Raw genomic sequence first — 14,402 nt, 5'->3', positions numbered from 1 at the left:
TACATCAAGTCTTCCCTTCTTTTATGTCATTATAAACGGAGTCAAACATTTATAGTACTTTTTACCCTTTCCTTTAAATCTTAAACTTAACGGTCTAAGAACAGTACCCCCCAATCATCCCATTTCAAAGTTCTCAAAGGCATAAATCAGAGTCCTTCAGTCTTCACTTCTCCTTTCCCCGTCTCTTCCGCAACTTATAAGGACCTTTTGGGGCAGCTGCCCCTTGCTCTCCCATTACAAATGTGGGCTCACAGCAATCAGAACCTCTTGAAAAATGAGGGAAATTTGCAAAAAAGAGGGCGGAATAGGCTCATTCCTGTTTTTCTGCTAAGCCCCTCCCTCCACCCCAGGCACCGCCCCCAAATCTCCCAAGCTGGAATTGGTGATCTTAAAAGGAGACAGACCTCTTGCAGCATGGCTATGAGTTGGAATGCTGGGAGGACTCTAGGCTGCCCCTGGAGGTTGGTAACCCTTCCTGGGCTCTGTTCCACTCCCACCCCCCAAATAGGACATGCAAAGCACTTGGAACAAGAACTTTGGATAGTAAAAAGGGCAGGATTATACCCAGTGGATGTTTGTTCTGTCTATATGCTGAAGTCTTAAGCAGTGCTCCCTCTAAGCTGTGGAGTCTTGTGAGCAAAAATTCTACTTTGTGAGCTACTGGCATTAAAGTTGTGAGCGGGCGATTTGGCTCCTGCATAAATTAGTTTGCTCCGGAGCCCTCCTTCCTGAGCTAAGACAAAAATCTGTGAGCTGGAGGCTAAAAAACGGTGCGCTGGCTCACACTCACTCAGCTCAGAGGGAACACTGATCCGAAGGTCCTCCGCTAATCGGACTCTGGGAGAGTTTATGACTATAACTTTTTTTTGTAAAAAAAAAAAAGCACACGAGATCAGTGTTCCCTCTAAGCTGAGTTAGTGTGAGCTAGCTCACAGATTTTTAGCCTCCGGCTCACAGATTTTTGTCTTAGCTCAGGAGGGATGGCTCCAGAGCAGACTAATTTATGCAGTAGACAAATCCCTCGCTCACAACTTTAATGCCAGGAGCTCACAAAGTAGAATTTTTGCTCACAAGGCTCCACAGCTTAGAGGGATATATATATATATATTTTAAAAGGAGCCGTCACAAGCAGCCATTAAAGAGCAAACAACAAGCCTAAAATTCGAAAACGGGTCCCACAGGAAGGCATAGAGACCGTTTCGGGAGGACCAGAGACCACACCTTCGCTGTGGATACAAGATCACCAGCTCCAGGTTGAGAAATACCTGGAGATTTGGGGGGTAGAGCCTGAAGGGGGCAGGATTTGGGCGGGGCATAATGTCATGTTGTCCGCCCTCCAAAGCAGCCTTTTTCTCCAAGTGAACTGATCTCTATCGCTGTGGAGATCGGCTGTAATAGCAGGAGACCTCCAGCCACTGCCTGGAGGTTGGCAACCCCATTATATCCAGACATCCTTCCTGATGGGGACCCAGCGGTGCTGACATCATTCTCCTCTCCTCCGTTTTATCTCCACAACAGCCCTGTGAGGTAGTTTAGGCTGAGAGTGTGGGACCCTGGCAGGATCGTGATTTGAACCCGGGGCCAGCACGAACCCCATCCGACATTCTAACCACCGTACCCCCTGGAGCCTGGTAACCGTCCCGATGTCTTAGGTATGTTCTCTCTGCACATTATTACTAAAAATCATAAAATGAACCTCTTCCTTAGATGCAGCCGTTTTGGAAGTTTGCATGGGGTGGGGGAGCAAATTCTTGCTCCAAGTCCGGAAGTGCGTTCCCACGCTCGCCGTGAGCTCTGCTAATGAAAACGGCTTGCCAAATCTCTGCTAACAAGCACGAATGCCACTCTTGGGTACACCACCACGCTGGAACCCGCGATCCAGGGCACCAGGGCACGATTAGAGGATGTAGAACAACCAATTCTTATCTCCCGTGTGAAGCTCACAGAATTGCCAATTTCATGGATGAGGGTTCTCTCCTAGCTGGAGCTCATGTGTAACTTGCGACGGGCAAACGCTCCTCCGCTCCACTTGAAAAAATGGTCCCGTTTTCTTGGCGAGCGTCCAGAAGAAATCTGCTTCTCTCCTGGTGGCACGTGAGATAGGGTTGCCAATTCCAAGTAAGGCCTGGAGATCTTGGGTGACAGAGATCAGTTCCTCTGGCGAAAACGGCTGCTTTGGAGGGTGGACTCTATGCATTATACCATGCTGAACTCTTTCTCCTCACCCAACCCTGCTCTCCTCAGGCTCCACCCTGCAAATCTCCAGGAATTTCCTCACCTGGAGTCTGCAACTCTAGCATGACTACAGATGTAAAATTTCCAGAAATTTTGAAGCTCAGAAAAAATGGAAATTTTCGGAAAAATTGAAAAGAATGCTATATTAGCACTTCTTTTTTCTTTTCCAGATTGAAAGTCATTCTGTTACTTTAGGAACATAAAATATGACTATGGACATTTTTACTTGGCATGAAATTATCACAACTAGCCTTTTAAAAATATAGTGTATCCAAACAGTTATTACAAATAGAATACCTACCCAGATGCAAAAACAAAACTGAAACCTTTTTCTTTTCTTTTGACAATAGCGCCTCCTAAAGGAAGAAATGCATCTTGTTCTTGCATTGGAGAGTTCAGTTTGTAACCTAGGACTTGCTTGTCCTCAGTGCACAGAAATTAGATCAATCTGAGACCATACATATTTTTTAGAAATTATTTGGAAAATATTTGAACACCTTGTCTTAAAATATTTTATTCATCATGTTAAAATAAAATGTTCCATAATCTTTTTTTTCTTTTTCAATTTTTCCAATTTTTTGGGGAAAAACAACAAAAAAGGCTTCAGGGAAAAAAAGGGGGGGGGGGAAACGTTCCCCCCCCCGAATTTTTCCGGGCCTTCACATCTCTACACATGATCATGGACATGGCCAAATATACAAACCTTACCACATTGTGCCCTGGCAATTGTGGTTTCTAGCCTCACCCCAGTGGAGAGAATTCCACAGAACATTTAAACCTTCTCCCCGGACAACAAATACATTTGGGAACCAGAAAACATTTTAGATCCGAAAACATTACAAAACACAAAATTGCAACAGATCTCCACACTACACAGCTCACTTCCTGGGGGGGGGGGAACCACTAGATTCGAATCCAGGGGATAAGCTTTTGAAAGATAACGCTGCCTTCGTCAGATACAAAACTTTTGAAAACTTATATCCCGAAACGTTTGTTGGTCTCTAAAGTCTCTACCGGACTCGAATCGAATTGTTCTACTGCAGATCTCCGAAACTATCCTCTTGGAGGAAACGGCAGTTTCGGAAGGCGGGCTCTATGACATCACATCCTGCCAAGCACCCTCCCCTGTCCAAACTCCACCCCCTGAAGCTCCACCCCTAAATCTTCAAGAATTTCACAAGGCGGAATTGGAAACCCATCATTGGCTACTGCTGAAGACTGGGAATAGGCGGTGTGGGGGGGGGGGGGGGTTGTGAAAAAAAACACCCAATAAGAAGATACCAATAAACTACCCGAGGGGTTACGGGGGACAACATACATGTGACAGTGCCGTCTGTATGAGCAATCCCATTGTTTCTCTTCTGCCATGCTTACCTTTTATCTTTGTTGTCCACCTCTCCTGACAATGGGAATCATAATTTAGATTACAAATGGAAACCATAATCTAGATTACAAATGGAAACCATAATCTAGATTACAAATGGAAACCATAATCTAGATTACAAATGGAAATCATAATTTAGATTACAAATGGAAATCATAATTTAGATTACAAAGTTATGAGAGTCCAGTCTGGCGTAGGGGTTAGGAGGGTGGACTCTAATCTGGGAGAACGAAGTTTGATTCGCCACTCCTCCACATGCAGCTGCTGGTGTGACCAAAGGTCAGTCGCAAGTTCTCTCAGAGCTGTTCTCTCATGAGCAGTCATAGAATCATAGAATGTTAGAGTTGGAAGGGGCCTTGCAGGTCATCTAGACCAACCCCCTGCACTCTGCAGAAGCAGAGCCGAAAGACAGCCCTACATACCTACAACATACCCGAAAGATGGTCGTCCAGCCTCCGCTCAAAAACATCCAGCGAAGGAGCATCCACCACCTCCCGAGGCAGACTGTTCCACTGCTCAACCACTCTTACAGTTAGGAAGTTTCTCCTGATATTTAGCCGGTAACGACTCCCTTGTCATTCCCACCCGTTATATCTAGTCTTGCAATCTGGAGCAAGAGAGAACAGATCCGCTCCATTTTCTACATGACAGCCCTTCATATACTTGAAGACTGCAATCATGTCCCCTCTAAGCCTTCTCTTTCCCAGGCTAAACAGACCCACCTCTTTCAGCCTTTCCTCGTAAGACTTGGATTCCAACCCTCTCACCATCCTGGTTGCCCTCTTCTGGACACGCTCGACCTTGTCAACGTCCTTCCTAAAATGTGTTGCCCAAAACTGGACACAGGACTCCAGGTGAGGCCTGACCATAGCAGAATAGAGTGGAACTACCACCTCCCTTGATCTGGACGCAAAGCTTCTGTTAATGCATCCTAAGATTGCCGTCCTTGAAAGAGCTCTTCTGGAGGCCTTCCCCTGAGGTTGCCTCCAGGTTTAGGGATTCAGAGGCACTAATCCTATGAATGTGTAGGTTCATGGAGGATAAGTCTATCAAGGGCTACTAGCTATGGCGACTGAGGGGAACCTCCACATTCAGAGGCACTAAGCCTTTGAATCCCAGAACCAGGGGTCAACCTGAGGGGAAGGCCTCGGCCTCTGTGCCCTGTTGCTGGCCCTCCAGAGGAACTGGTTGGCCACCGTGAGAGACGGGATGATGGACTGGATGGACCCTCACTGGTCTGATCCAGGAGGGCTCTTCTGATGTTCTTGTCAGGGAAAGACCTCAGCCTCTATCTCTTGTTGTTGACCCTCCAAAGGAACTGGCTGGCCACTGTGTGAGACGGGATGTTTGACTGGATGGATCACCAGTCTGATCCAGCAAGGCTTTTCCAATGTTCTTATATTGTGCGAATGTGCATTTTCCCTCTCGCCCTCTGCTCTCTAAGATTGGCTATTGATTCCTTTTAGTTCTGCTGAACGGCCGGCTTCATTTATTTCAATGCTTCCCATTGTGTTTTTATATCCTTTCTTTATTCTCCTGCCCATTGGATGTGTTTAAGCGACTCGGTATTTTACACAGCCCGCTTAATTGTTTTGTTAGCAGCCCCGGAAACCAAGTTCCTGGCCGAGGGACAGAAGATAAACATTTGAAAATAAAATAAACACCGCCTTGGGCCCTGCAGCTTAATATTTCAGGGAGGACAGACTCCGATGCGAGCCGGCCATTCAGATCCTATCAAAGGAACCCGGCCCTCTGAACTCCTCCGGCTATTTTCGTCGGCCGGCCAAACCACCTAGTGGGTCTCTGATGTGCAATCCAGTTCTCTGGAAGTCGCATCAACCGTGAGAGCTCAAAGCATTTGCTTGGACCGAGTGTTTCCTAGAAGAAACCGTCTCATATCTAGAAAGGATTGTGTACTGGGGAGCTGGCCTGGCCTGAAGACCCCTTTAAGTCTTGGTGTCCTTTGGATGGGCACGCATAAGATCACTGTTGCCCAGGTAGGCCTGGAGATCTTGGTCTCTACTACTTTGGTCTCCCATCCAAGTGCTAACCAGGACCGACCCTGCTTAGCTTCCAAGATGTGACAAGATCGGGTTAGCCTGGGCCATCCAGGTCAAGGGAACAGTTTGTCATTGCCTGCCTCCACGTAGCAACCCTGGACTTTCTTGGAGGTCTCCCATCTAAGTACTAACCAGGGCTGACCCAACTTGGCTTTCGAGATCTGATGAGACTGGGCTAGCCTGGGCCAAGGAAAGTGAAGAGGGGCCGTGGCTCAATGGTGGAGCCTCTGCTTGGCACGCAGAAGGTCCCAGGTTCAATCCCCGGCATCTCCAGTTAAAAAGGCAGTAGGCGGTATGAAAGATCTCCGTCTGAGACCCTCGAGAGCTGTCAAGAGGGGCCGTGGCTTAGTGGCAGAGCCTCTGCTTGGTATGCAGAAGGTCCCAGGTTCAATCCCTGGCATCTCCAGTTAAAAAGGCAGTAGGCGGTATGAAAGATCTCCGTCTGAGACCCTCGAGAGCTGTCAAGAGGGGCCGTGGCTTAGTGGCAGAGCCTCTGCTTGGTATGCAGAAGGTCCCAGGTTCAATCCCTGGCATCTCCAGTTAAAAAGGCAGTAGGCGGTATGAAAGATCTCCGTCTGAGACCCTCGAGAGCTGTCAAGAGGGGCTGTGGCTCAGTGGAAGAGCCTCAGTGGAAGAGCCTCTCATGCGGATGGTCCCAGGTTCAGTCCTCGGCATCTCCAGTTAAAAAGGACCAGGCAGGAAGTGATGGGAAAGACCTCCGCCTGAGACCCTGGAGAGCTGTAAAGAGGGGCCGTGGCTTAGTGGCAGAGCCTCTGCTTGGTATGCAGAAGGCCCCAGGTTCAGTCCCCGGCATCTCCAGTTAAAAAGGACCAGGTTGCATGTGATGTGAAAGTGCCTGAGACCCTGGAGAGTCACTGCCAGTTTGAGCAGGCAATACTGACCTTGACAGACCAATTGTCTGACTCAGCAGAAGACAACTAGGAAGTTGTTGTAGCTCAGTGGCAGAGCCTCCGCTTGGCACGCAGAAGGCCCCAGGTCCAATGCCTAGCATCTCCAGATAATGAGTGATTGCAAAAAACCTTGATCCGAGACCCTGGAGAGCTGCTGCCAGTTTGAGTAGACAAGACAGGCCCTGGCGAATCAAGGATCTGATGGAGTCTAAGGCCGCTTCATGCAAGACATAAACACCGGTGAGAAGACGAGTGTGGGGACATTACGAACAGCATCCATAAGATGTTCCAAAACCACCAGGAAAAGAACATGAAACCACACGAGGAGTCTCTGTTCTGAAACAGCCCTGCCTCCATCGTGCCCAAGTTTGGTGCTCCCGTTTGACTGAAGCCGTTCAAGCCTCTCCCAAAGTCCCGTCTCTTTGTTCTGTCTCTATCTTATCTCTTCGGCGTGACGTAGCTGCCTATCGCAGAGTAAAAAAAGAGGCTCGGATGCCAAGAATACACACAAATGGAAGGGAATCAAAGCGATAAAAAGGCAGTGGTCTGAGAGCCTGCGGAACCTCTTAGAAGAAGGAGACAAGGAAAAGAGTGTGTTCGTGGGTGGGGGGGGGGAGAACATGTCTGGCCGATAGGGACAAAACTATTTCGGGACTGTGGTACTTAAGCAGAGTCATATGTTGCAAAACGGCGGTCACGTTCATCCAGGGGCAAGAGAGGCGTTTCAGCCTGCGCTTGAAAACCTCTGGATGTTTTGAGACTAGACGGTTAAACCAATGGCCAGCGTGAATGAAAGCTCTGTGCTGTATGGAGAAAGAACTCTAAATGTCTGACACTTGGTGTCACATTAAATGCACTGTCCGGCGCATGTGTGCAGCTGGGCTTGGCTTACTGCCAGCAGCCAGGACTTGTGACAGGCCGGGGACACTCGTGCCCGCACTGCGGCTGTCAGGTGAGCCCAGTCGAAATTTTGTAGATGATCGGCTCTGATGTCAACCTGGCAGGAACTCGAGGGGGGGGAAAGCCGCCCCAAAGGGCGGAGAAGTTTCCTCTCCCTCTCTCAAGTCACGCCTGAAGAACTATACAGATTTGTTTTGACTCGCATAGGGTTTCAGGAAACTGCCGGTGGGTACAGAGTTGGACTTTCTAGCTCAGCCTCGTCTCCTCTGAACTGCAAATGCTCTCTGGGGTCTTAGACAGAGACAGGGTTTTCCCATCACTTTCCCATGGTAGAAGAACTGTGGCTCAGTGGCAGAGCCTCCTCTTGGTGTGCAGAACATCCCAGGTTCAATCCCGGGTATCTCCAGTTAAAAAGGACCAGGCAGGAGGAGATGGGAAAGACCTCCGCCTGAGACCCTGGAGAGCTGTAAAGAGGGGCCGTGGCTCAGTGGAAAAGCCTCTGCTTGGCATGCAGAAGGTCCCAGGCTCAGCCCCCGGAACCTCCAGTTAAAAAGGACCAGGCAGGAGGTGATAAGACCTCCGCCTGAGACCCTGGAGAGCTGTAAATTGGGGCTGTGGCTCAGTGGCAGAGGCTCTGCTTGGCATGCAGAAGGTCCCAGGTTCAGTCCCCGGCATCTCCAGTTAGAAAGGACCAGGCAGGAGGTAACGGGAAAGACCTCCTCCCAAGACCATTGAGAGCTGTAAAGAGGGGCTGTGGCTCAGTGGAAGAGCCTCTGCTTGGCATGCAGAAGGTCCCAGGTTCAGTCCCCGGCATCTCCAGTTAGAAAGGACCAGGCAGGAGGGGATCTGAGCTGCAGTCTATTTGACCGCATGAAGCTGCCATATACAGTGCCAGACTTTTGATCTATCAAGGTCCGTCTGGTCTCCTCTGATCGGCAGCCATTCTCCAAGGTCTCTGGCTTAGCTCTTCCTCATCACCTCCTGCCTGGTCCTTTTTAACTGGAGATGCCAGGGATTGAACTGGGACCTCCTGCATGCCAAGCAGAGGCTCTGCCACTGAGCCACGGCCTCTCTTGACAGCTCTCCAGGGTCTTGGGCGGAGGTCTTCCTCATCACCTCCTGCCTGGTCCTTTTTAAACTCAAGATGCCAGGGATTGAAACTGGGACCTCCTGCATGCCAAGCAGAGGCTCTGCCACTGAGCCACGGCCCCTCTTGACAGCTCTCCAGGGTCTCGGGCGGAGGTCTTTCCCATCACCTCCTGCTTGGTCCTTTTTAACTGGAGATGCTGCTGGGGATTGAACCTGGGACCTTCTGCAGGCCAAGCAGACACTCTACCACTGAGCTACAGCCCCTCTTGACAGCTCTCCAGGGTCTCGGGTGGAGGTCTTTCCCATCACCTCCTGCTTGGTCCTTTTTAACTGGAGATGCTACTAGGGATTGAACCTGGGACCTTCTGCAGGCCAAGCAGAGGCTCTTCCACTGAGCCATGGCCCCTGCACTGCAGTTTTCACAAGTCACCCTGGGAATATCTTTTGTTGAAAAGCATGTAGCCATGCTGTTTTTAAAAGAATAGAAGCCGGCTCACCAAATGCAAGAGGTACAGAGGTCTTCATAAGAACATCAGAAGAGCCCTGCTGGATCAGACCAGGGAGGGTCCATCTAGTCCAGCCTCCTGTCTCACACAGTGGCCAGCCAGTTCCTCTGGAGGGCCAGCAACAGGGCATAGAGGCCGAGGCCTTCCCCTGAGGCTGCCTCCTGGTTCTGGGATTCAGAGGTTTAGTGCCTCTGAACGTGGAGGTTCCCCTCCGCCACCATGGTTAATGGCCACTGGTAGACTCATCCTCCACGAATCTATCTAATCCCCGTTTAAAGCTGTTTATTCCTGTGGCCATCACTATATCCTCTGGAAGCGAATGCCACACTGTAATCACTCTCTGTGTAAAGTAGTGTTTCCTTTTGTCCGTCCCAAACCTACTGCCCATCTGCTTCATTGGACGCCCCTCGAGTTCTAGTCTTTTTGGGAGAGGAAGAAAAAGTCCTCTTTGTCATCTACTCTCTCCACCACTTGCATAATCTTATAAACCTCTGTCATACGGCCCCCCCCCCCCACTCGTCTGTTTTCGAAACTGAAAAATCCCATACTATTCAGCCTTTCCTCAGAGGGAAGGTGGTCCAACCGAATCATCTTTGTTGACCTCCACTGCCCTTTCTCCAGCTCTACAAACTGACCTTTGTAGTCTGGAAATGAGCTGTAATTCCAGGGGATCCCCACGTCCTACCTGGGGGCTGGCATCCATATATCCCCCCCCCCCCCATTTAATAGGTTCTTGCCTGTCTAGAGGAATTTCCCTCTCCACTCCTTAACTCTCAGGAATGAAATTCTAAATATTTAAACTGACGCCTCTATTAAAGCTTTTCATACACAAGGCAGACGAAAATGCCCCCATCGGGCCTCCAACACGTCCTTTTTCTTTTCTTTTTATGGCAGGTCCGTAGAAACTGTCTTTAAAGGACAAAAATTGACACACACATCCTTCAAACACAAAGCAGCGGCGGCGACAGCTGGAACCGAAGAAACGTTTTTCAACCCGCCGCCAATGTCAGTGAGGAATGGAACGACATTCGGGATCTGTGATTCAATGCAAGCGAGAGGAGAGGGGTCCTCCAAGGGCCTTTTGTTTTCAGTTCTCCCCCTGCGGGGGGGGGGAATGGATCTCAAATATTGAGCCTCTATCAATGGTTGGAGGAAGAAAAGGTGGGGGGAGGCTTCCAAGACAAATTAAGAACATCAGAGGACCCCTGCTGGAACAGACCAGTGGTTCATCTAGTCCAGCATCCCATCTCACACAGTGGCCAGCCAGTTCCTCTGGAGGACCAACAACATGGCACAGAGGCCGAGGCCTTCTCCAATAAGAACCTCAGAAGAATCCTGCTGGATCAGACCAGGAAGGGTCCATCTAGTTTATCATCCCCTTCTCACACAGTGGACAACCAGTCCCACTAGAAGACCGACAACAGGGCAGACAGGCCGAGGCCTTCTCCGATAAGAACCTCAGAAGAACCCTGCTGGATCAGACCAGGAAGGGTCCATCTAGTTCATCATCCCCTTCTCACACAGTGGACAACCAGTCCCACTAGAAGACCGACAACAGGGCAGAGAGGCCGAGGCCTTCTCCTGAGAGTAACCTCAGAAGAACCCTGCTGCATCAGACCAGGGAGGGTCCATCCAGTCCAGCATCCCGTCTCACACAGTGGCCAACCAGTTCTTCTGGAGGGGCAACAACAGAGCACAAAAGATGAGGCCTTCCCCTGATGATGCCTTCGGGCTCTGGGATTCACAGGATTACTGCATTTGAATGTGGAGGTTCCCCTTTAGTCACCATGGCTAGTAGCCACCGATAGACCTCTCCTCCATGAATCTTTCTGATCCCCTTTTACAGCTGCCTATGCCTGTGGCCATCACTACATCCTCTGGCATTGATTTCCACATTTTAATTACTCTCTGTGTTGAAATTGGCAGAGGTCATTTCGGGGGGGAACGCGGGGGAACGCAGTTCCCCCGGGTGAGGTGCAGGGGGGCGGGGCACATGACAAACCCCGCCCCCTACGAAGCCCTGCCCCCCATTTCCGGCCCTCATTCATCCAGGAGGAGGCAGGAGAAGAGGGAGGGTAAGTTGCTTCCTCCCCGCCTCTCCCCACCCCTGCCTGCCTGGGGCCAGGGAGGGCCTTGGCGGGGCTTCCTCGCACTCCCGCTGGCCTTGCAGGTCCACCGCCGGGCCCCTGATGTCAGGGGGTGTGGCATATGCTAATGAGTTATGCTAATGAGTCCCCCTAGCTCTTTTTCTACGAAACGACCCCTGGAAATTGGTATTTCAGGGCTGTGAACTAGGGCTGCCAGGTATGGGTTGGAAAATACCTGGAGACTTTGGGGGGTGGATCCGGGAGAGGGCGGGGCTTAGGGAGGGGAGGGGCCTCGGCCTGGTCCAATGCCAGAGAGCCCACCCTCCGAAGCAGCCATTTTCTCCAGGGGAGCTGATCTCTGTCAGCTGGAGATCAGTGGTAAAAGCAGGAGATCCCCAGGCCCCACCTGGAGGCTGGCAACCCTACTGTGAACCTGGCTAGCCTCCAATATGGGGACAAGGTAAAGTTTGACATGTTGGGGGGGGGAGTAAGAGCTATCAATCTCCCGGCATTACTATTGATCCCCAGACTACCAAGATCAATTCGCCTGGAGAAAAAAAAGTGGCTACTTCAGAGGGTGGAGTCTATGGCATTGTGCCCGGCTGTGGCCCTCCCCTTCCCAAACCCCCCCCCCAGTCACCACCCCTCCCAAATCTCCAGGAATATCCCAACCTCGGTGACCCTTTGGGGCTTTCAAAGGAAGAGCTGTTCAGAGGTGGTTTTGCCATCGCCTGCCTCTGCGTAGCAACCCTGGACTTCCTTGGTGGTCTCCCATCCAAGTACTAACCAGGACCAACCCTGCTTAGCTTCAGAGCTCGGATGAGACTGGGCTAGCGTGGGCCATCCAGGTTAGAGCGGAGGTGGTTTGCTATTGCCTGCCTCTGCGTAGCGACCGTGGACTTTCTTAGTAGTTTCCCATCCAAGTACTAACTAGGGATGACAAGATTGGGCTAGCCTGGGCTATTCAGGTCAGGGCTAATACATAAGCCCTCTTTTCCCACACAAACTTTGACATTTGACCTTTCCTAATGATGGTCCCAAACAAACCCAGCTCTTGGAACTGCTGTAATGAAACAGAGTTCTGAAACACCATCCGTCACACACCCGTATTTCCCCCCTGGTGGTCAAACTGGCCCAAACTGTTCAGCATTCTGGCGAGCAGGCCTTGCAAATGAAATTTTTGTTCACTGTCTAGCAAGCAAAGAGAGAAGCAGTGCGGGGCCGTTTTATGACCCTGGGTTTCCATTTTCCAGGGGCCGCTTCAAAGCGAGATGACTCTATGGGCTTTGCCGGCGCGCACCGCTTCACAATCTGTCATTGCAAGATGAGCAAGCATTAGATCGGGAATGGGTGTGCTTAATCTGTCGCCCCGGGCGAGGCCCGACTGTTTCGAGAGCAATAAAACAGATTGGATTAAATGGGAGAAAATTGGCATCTGCAGTTACAGTTTGTCAAGTGGCTGGGCAAGGGAATCGACTCCCTCCGCCAAGATTGACCGGCATATGATTTTACTGCAATACTGAAAAGACTGTCCCAGGGGTTCCCAACGTTGCACGCTGCAAAACAGGCAGGCAGGCACCTCCTAGGGAAGCCAGGTTAGATGCGTAGGGCCGCCAACCTCCAGGGGTGGCTGGAGATCTCCGGGAATTACAACTGATCTCCAGACGATGGATAAAATGGCTGCTTTGGAAGGTGGACTCTATATCATTATTTACCACATTGAAGTCCCTCCCCTCCCCAAACCCTGCCCTCTTCAGGCGCCACTCCCCTAAATCTCCAGATATTTATTTATTAGATTTTTCAGTCGCCACTCTCCTGAAGGGTCTCATAGAGACTTGCAACATTAAAACCAATTAGGTAAAAAAACCAACAACATAAAAACAAACAAAAATATTAAATATTAACATCAAAATACTACAAATATTAAGAAGAAGAAGAGATGGGATTTAGACCCCACCCTTCACTACCCGAAGGGAGCCTCAGAGCGGCTTACAATCTCCGTTCCCTTTCCCTCCCCACAACAGACACCTTATGAGCAATGCTCCCTCTCGGCTGTGGAATCTCGTGAGCAAAAGTGCCACTATAATAATAATAATAATAATAATAATAATAATAATAATAATAATAATAATAATAATAATAATAATATTTCAATTTATTGATCGCTCAATCCTGCAGAGCTTGCTGGCTCTGAGCGATTTACAGTTACTCATTTTTAACGAGGGACTAACAATGATTTGTGGGGTAAGGGAGGACAACATATATACATCTTTAAATCACACATCCGCAGCCGACGAGGGTTTTCGTTCAGTTGAAGATGAGATGTGATCCGGTCAGAATTTTTTTCCTCGGCTTGGTTTGATGGCGTCAGCTTTCCTCCACTTTGCAAGCTCCTGGCATTCAAGTTGCGAGCGAGTGGTTTGGCGACCGCATAAATTAGTTTGCTCTGGAGCCACATCCCTTCCTGAGCTAAGGCAAAAATCTGTGAGCCGGAGGCTACAAAACTGTGCGCTAGCTCACACTAACTCAGCTTAGAGGGAACACTGGGTATAAGTGAACTCAATAATACAAATAAATGAGATAAAACCAGAGAATGGAGACGGCGCCACTGGAGAAAATGGTTGCTTTGGAGGGTGGACTCCCCGGGCTCTGCCTCTCCCCCCAAAAAAATCTCCAGGAATTTCCCCAACTCAGTGTTGACCGTCTTTGGGATGCCAACACTGACTTGGGGCATTCTTTCCTGGAGATTTGGGGACATAGTGTTGGGGACGGGAAGGAACTCATTAGGGCTGTGACCATATAGAGTCCCCCCCTCCAGAACTCTCATTTCTTCCCAAGGAAGTGCACTCTGTAGTCTGGAGAGCAGCTGTGATACTGGGAGGAGACCAGGCCCAGGGCCGGCTCGCTCACTAGGTGAACTAGGCGTTTGCCTAGTGCGCGCCAGCCCTTAGTGGCACCAAACTGGCATACCAAAAGCCCTGCAACTTTCTTGACTGGGTGGGTCAGGATGACTGCTGCGCGCCCCCGGGTCTTTCAGTGCACTCAGAAGCGCAGCCGTCCTCCTCTTGGAGGAGCAGGAGCCACTGGGCTCCCCACCCCCAGGAATTAGTGGTTAGGAGTGCACAACAACTAGCTGGTAACACTATTTTTAAGCAACTGTAGCTTTCTTACTGTATGTGCGGGCTACATAAGGGGGAGGGTCATGGCTCTATGGTAGAGCATCTGCATTT

The 14,402-nt window shown here is 50.1% G+C and overlaps 1 protein-coding gene and 2 non-coding genes across 3 annotated transcripts in view; 2 read left to right on the top strand and 1 right to left on the bottom strand.

Annotated features, from left to right (window-relative positions):
- CACNA1H (calcium channel, voltage-dependent, T type, alpha 1H subunit) overlaps nt 1-14,402 on the bottom strand; it is a gene marked incomplete at its 3' end in the record, with an annotated part of 563,591 nt that overhangs the window by 401,172 nt on the left and 148,017 nt on the right. The window lies entirely within an intron of this gene.
- On the top strand, nt 6,014-6,085 carry TRNAT-GGU. The gene has a single exon. It is a non-coding gene; the product is annotated as a tRNA-Thr (tRNA).
- On the top strand, nt 6,147-6,218 carry TRNAT-GGU. The gene has a single exon. It is a non-coding gene; the product is annotated as a tRNA-Thr (tRNA).

The sequence above is a fragment of the Gekko japonicus genome, unplaced genomic scaffold, assembly GCF_001447785.1.
Source record: "Gekko japonicus isolate JY-2015 unplaced genomic scaffold, Gekko_japonicus_V1.1 scaffold103, whole genome shotgun sequence".
NCBI lineage: Eukaryota > Metazoa > Chordata > Lepidosauria > Squamata > Gekkonidae > Gekko > Gekko japonicus.
This window is presented reverse-complemented; position numbering and strand designations above follow the sequence as displayed.